The following is a 6,566-nucleotide window of genomic DNA, read 5'->3' on the forward strand; positions in this document are numbered from 1 at the left end:
ATTTGATTGTTGTTCTGCTGCGCATAATCTCTGATTTGATCAATAAAAACCAACATGCAGACCCCCTGCTCATACTCATTTCAATTTACCAATATGATGGTAAAATGTATGTTGGTAGAAACAAGAAGCTCAGTCAATATTTTAAATAACTCGTCTTTAGAGAGAATGAAGTTTTCAGTACGAGATTTAGAGCCATGTATTCAGACGATATATGGCTTTACTAGAGAAGAACTCACACCAGTAGGGTCTATCAGACTACCAGTTACTGCAGGAACAACTCCAGCAAATAGGATAATTTTTGCAACGTTTATTGTAATCGACTTTCCTTCAGCCTATAATGTAGTAATAGGAAGACCCATACTGGTCGATCTCCAAGTAGTCACGTCTATATGGAACCTTGTTGGAAGTTCCCTATTGATTTAGGAGTAGGGTCTGTGTAATGCCCCGAATTCTCCGATGTGGTTTAATGGCGGGATTAGTAGGTTGGGAGGGCCATACTTGCTTAATTATGCCATTAAATGATATTATAGATGTATGTGTGAATTATATTTTAATATGATGTTAAATGCATGCATGTAGGTCCACATTTTAAGTACAGGGGTGTGATGGTAATTTGGCCCGTTGAGGGTATAATTGTATAATTATATGCATGTCGATGATATATGTTGAGACCACATTATAATGTAGGTGGGTTCGAGCTATTCGGCATGAGGCGATCTTAGAATAATGATTAGCAGTTTAGTCACAACAGGTTTAAGACCGGGGCTGGGTTGAGTCTCAGGGTGATCTTAATGATTAGAGTGTTACCGGGTATTAAAGGGTAACAGGATGTGAATTATTGGTGTTTGAGAATATTGAGAATAGCGGGAGTTGAAGAGCGTTAATTATGATTAACGAGATAGGAGGAAAGTACCAAATATACCCTTGGGAGCCTTTAGAAACTATTATTTGACCTAGGGGTAAAATGGACATTTCACCCCTAGGATAGATATATCCATTGATAGCTGAAAGAAGATAGTAAGAACAGAGCAAGTTTTTGAGTTCTCCCGTACCTTCTTCTCTTCACCTTTCTTTGTGGTTTTTGAACCAATCTTGAGGATTCTAGCTTGGGAAGCAAGCCTTGGGAGTTTGGGAGTGTGTTCCACCATTGAAGAACATCATAAGTTGAGCTTTGGGTAAGTTTCTAACCATAGAATTCTCTGGTTTGCCCTGTTTTAGCTTTGTTTTGCAGCTGTGACTTCTTGGGTGAATTCTTGGTTTTGGTGGGAGTTTTTGCAAGGGTTCCTATGCTTGTGATGTTTGGGATGTGTTAGGATGGTTTTTGGGTTCATTTGGCATCAAGAATGGGATTTGGAAGCTTAGGAATCAGGATAGAATCGAAGGAGTTGAAGAAGGTCGGTTTAGGGCAGTGCTGGTCTGGAGGTAGCGCTATAGCGCCCACCCTAGGGCGCTACAGCGCTCCTCAGGAGGGTTTTTGGCATGTTGGAGGTTCTGAGTATAGCGCTGGGGCGCTAGGGGTTGAGCGCTGTAGCGCTACCCTGTTCCTTCTAAGTCTTGTTTTGAGTGTTTTTAAGGGTTTTTGACTTGGGGTTTCAATCCTTAAGGCCCGGGATCGAATCTACTCACCGTGTGGGCATGTTTCGAGGTCCTGAGAGTGGTGCTTAGGTTAAGACCCTATTATTGTGGATTCTCATTAATGGAGGTTATAATTGGTTGTGATTTGGTAACCGCTAAGGAACTAAAAGATCGATCGTTCTCAGGGGTCGTCCTTATTATACTTCTCGCTCGAACCTGAGGTAAGAAAACTGCACCCTGTGTATATATGACATGTGTGTTAGCTATTGAGGCATGTTGATTGATAGATGTGGACATGGATTGCATATTAAATGCTAGTGAATGTTGATGATCTGTATATGTACTGACTAGTCAGGGACACTGACCTAAGACTCAGAAATGGCATAGCGTCATGAACGTCGAGCCAAATGAAGATTAGATCTAATCGATATCAGTGTTGAATGGCTCTAAGGCATTAACACTGGACCGACCCTAAGGTCGATGAACTTATAAGCGCTTGTCTTGTCTAAGACTAGTTATTTAGAGCCAGGGCATACGGCCCCGGTGACTACTTGTCACATGGCTAGGGAACGCTGTTCCGGGGTTATGACTCTAAGGTCATGGGGAAAGGTTATGTTGGTGACTATTCACCATACACCTATCCTGTTCAAACTTATGAAAGATTAACTTATCTGTTTAGCCCTGGTGATCCTATCGTCACATGGCTAAAGGGTGCTGTCCCCACTTTTGTGACTTTTGCGACTGTCACCTATTTGTTTGGACTGTTGGTCCTGAGTGATTATTACGATCATTGTTGATATTATATCATGTTTTATTATGCTTTTCTTGCTGGGCCTTGGCTCATGGGTGCTATGTGGTGCAGGTAAAGGGAAAGAAAAGCTCACCCAGCTATGAGTGGAGAGCTTAGGTGGTGATGTGTACATATGCGGCCGCTTGACCACCACGGCCAAGGCATTCTCAGAGGAACTAGGGGGTTTACCCTATTTTTTCCACTTAGGTCGGCGTGGTTGTAAATTTGAAACAGTAAGGACCATTTTGTACTGAGAACAACTTGTAAATGTTTTGATTAGCTCTACAGAGCAGTTTGTGATGAAAAATATCCATTCCTTTTTATTGTTTTTCCACCTTAACCTGTTAATCATATTTATAGCATGTTTTTAACCAAAGGACTTGGGTAGCGGGTCAAATTTCTGGTTCACCGATCACCGTAACTGTTCGGGGGTAACCAGGGTGTTATAGTCTATTTTTGGAAATCAAAGAGAAGTTCAGGAATGCTATAACTAATCAATCACCAAGGCAAAAAGGGGAGGAGAGAGCACCAATTTGATACACTCAAGCACCCTTGAAGGAGAAAAATTACAAGTATATTGTAACATTGAGAACATAAAAGCTAAATAAGGTGATCAAATCACTAGATAGGGTGTTCTCCAAAATGAGGTAGAAGAGATAAATCCTCGCTTTGGAGATTTTATCAAAGAGGTAGGAACAGAGGAGTACCTCGATAAGGATTAGTTAGATGAACAAAACCAGACCAAAACAGTTAAGGTTGGTAAAAATTTAGAGAAAAACATACAGGAAGAACTGGTGGAGTTCTTAAAAAGAAACCAAGAGATCTTTGCCTGGTCGTATAATGACATGCTTGGAATTATCCCAACCATGATAAGTTATGTCCTTAACATAGATAAAATTTTCCAACCAGTGCAACAAAAAGGAAGGTTTCTCAACAAGGACATGTCGATAGCCTTAAAATCATAAGTCAAAAGACTGAAGGAAAATTGATTCGTTCAGGTAGTGTTTTATCCATCATGGGTTTATAATCCAGTACTTGTTCCAAAACCAAATGGTAAATATAGCACATGTGTTGGTTTTACAGACCTAAATAAAGTCTGCCCAAAAGATTGTTTCCCATTACAAATGATCGATCAGCTAGTCGATGCAACAACTGGGTATGAGAAGTTGTCCTTTATGGATGCATACTCTAGTTATAACCAGATTAGTATTCAACCCCCAGATGAGGAACATACTAGCTTTCAGATGGATACTGGACTATACTACTATAAGGCAATGCCATTTGGCTTTAAAAACGCTGGTGCTACTTATCATCTTTTGGTCAACTAGATGTTTAAAGACAAAATAGGCCATAAAATGGAAGTATATGTCGATGATATGTTAGTAAAGTCGAGAAAAGTTGGGGGACTTTCCAAGATCTTGAGTAATGCCTTAGTATTCTGAAGAAATACTATATGAAGCTAAATCCTCTAATGTTTTCTTTTAGAGGGTGTTCTAGATAATTCTTTGGGTTCATAGTTAATGCATGAGGGATTGAGGTGAATCCAAATAAAATTCAAGCACTCATCGAAATAAGGTCACCAACTAAGATCGAAGACGTTCAGAGTTTGACAAGAAGAGTGGCTGCTCTTAGCAGGTTTATTTCAAAATCAACGAACAAATATGTCTCGTCCTTTAATATGTTAAAAGGTAGTAAGAAGTTTGATTGGACGGAAGAATGCGAGTAGGCATTTCAAGCCATTATAAATCACATGGCACAACCTCCCATTCCATCCAAGCCAATTGTGGGAGAGACTCTTTACATCTACCTAACATTCACTGAATATGTTGATAGTGTTGTATTGATTAGGGAAGAAGATAAAGTGCAACATCTTGTGTACTACATCATCAAAAGGTTGATAGGAGCATAATCGAGCTATCATGCAATAGAAAAGTTAGCATATTGACTTCTGCTCGCATCAAGAAAGCATAGACCATATTTCCATGTGCATCCTATCATATTATTTACCGACCATCCACTCAAGCAAGTATTACAAATGCCCAAAGTTGGTGGTCGTCTACTAAAATGGGCTGTGGAGCAAAGTCAATTTGAGCTCACCTATCAACCCCGAGCAATAGTAAAGGGAGGGCACTTGAAGATTTTGTTTATAAGTATACAGGATTACCTACCAGTGAACAGATCCCAATGATGGAAAATCCAAAAAATGAGTCACATGTTTGGAAGTTATTTGTAGATGGCTCATCTAACGAACACAACTCTATGACAGGATTAATTCTTGTCGCTATAGAAGGACATCTCTTTCATTGTCCACTACGATTCATGTTTCTCACCTCAAATAAGGAAGCATAATATGAAGCGTTGCTCGTTGGATTATAGTTAACAAATGACATTAGTGCACAGTCACTCGAAATCTATAGTGATTCACAGTTGGCAGAAAAACCAAGTCAAAGGAGATTATCAAGCATGAGGATTGAAAATGGTTGCTTACTTAAACAAAGCCAAAGACCTATTGGCACAGTTTGACAAGTACATTATACAAAAGGTACCTCGCGACCAGAACTCAAACGCTGATGCTTTGGCGAAATTGGCAAGTGCAAAAGATGCAAATACACTAAATACACTCCTAGTCAAGCATCTAGCAGCTCCTAGCATACATGAAACAAACTCCACAATGGTTATCCATGTATTCAATATATGGATATCCCCCATCATACAATATCTCGAGCAAGGCCTCTTGCTTGCTGATCGGAACTAGTCAAGAAAGTTAATAAGGCAGTCTGCTCGATACATATTAATGGATAGGATTCTATATCGACGAGGGTACTCATTACCGCTTTTACGATGTGTCACCAAAGAAAAGATGAAAGAACTACTAAGAAGTACATGTGACCATGCTGGGGAGCAGACTCTGTCTAAAAGGGTATTAAGACAAGGGTATTTCTGGGCGACCATGAACCATGATGCAATGGAGTACATTGAGAAGTGTGACAAGTGTCAAAGATTCTAAAAAATTCCTAGAACAATCTTGAACAAATAAAAACAAATGCAAAGCCAATGGCCATTTGTAGTTTGGGAAATTGACTTTATTGGAGTCTTACAAAAAGGAAAAGGAGGTGTTAAGTATGTGGTCGTGGTTGTTGACTACTTTACCAAATGAATAGAAGTTGAGCCTTTTGCAACTATCACATCAAAAAATCTCATCGAATTTGTGGTCAAAAATATAATCTGACGTTATGGCTTGCCAAAGAAAATAGTGTCAGATAACATAACGTCATTTGACTTTGACCTGTTTACAAACTTATGCGAGCGGCATGGAATTACTATAAGCTTTTCTTCTGTCACTCATATGCAAGTCAACAGAAAAGTTGAAGCTGTTAATAAGACTGTAAAAGATATTCTGAAGAAAAGACTCAAATAAGCAAATGGGGTATGGCCAGAGGAACTATTCGAAGCACTATGGTCGTATAGAAAAACCCATCAAAGAACAACTGACCGTACTCCATTTTTCTTAGGAAATGGGTATGAGGCCATGTTACCAGTTGAATTAGATCCACCATCTCATCGAACAATCACATACGACCATAACGATAACCACCAATTATTGGTGGAATCACTAGATTTTATCGAAGAATGATGAGAACTATCCCAATTACAAGTAGCTGCTCATCAACAGAAGGTTGCTCAATATTTTAACTCTAGAATTCACAAAAGAGTGTTTTTCGCTGGAAATTTAGTACTCAAAATACTTTTTGTAAACACTCGCGACCAAGCTGCTGAAGTACTTAGACCAAACTTAAAGGGCCCTTATCAAGTTGAATAAATTCTCCAACCGAGAACTTATAAACATGATCGCTTGAATGGTGATTTGATTCTTTGATATTGGAATGGGGAGCACCTATGCGAGTATTATCAATGAACACTGCTTTTTAAAGGAGTGCCTTGCATTTAATCTCTATTTATTTACATGTTTTGAACAAGGGCCTGTTAATTTTTTTTACTAGTCTCTTATAAGTGTAAATGCAGTTATGGTCACTCGTAGAGGCATGTTTAGTCCATTTTTACAACTTAATAAACGAAATTGTGCACAACCAGTTATTTTGCCAATTATTGTATTTTTTTACAAATAGTTTCTCTTTAGTATGTTGTTTTGCTATATTTTAAGTGTGACAAATTTATTATTAGTTATCACGAGCATAAATGT

Source organism: Humulus lupulus, chromosome 8 (assembly GCF_963169125.1).
Source record: "Humulus lupulus chromosome 8, drHumLupu1.1, whole genome shotgun sequence".
Taxonomy (NCBI): domain Eukaryota; kingdom Viridiplantae; phylum Streptophyta; class Magnoliopsida; order Rosales; family Cannabaceae; genus Humulus; species Humulus lupulus.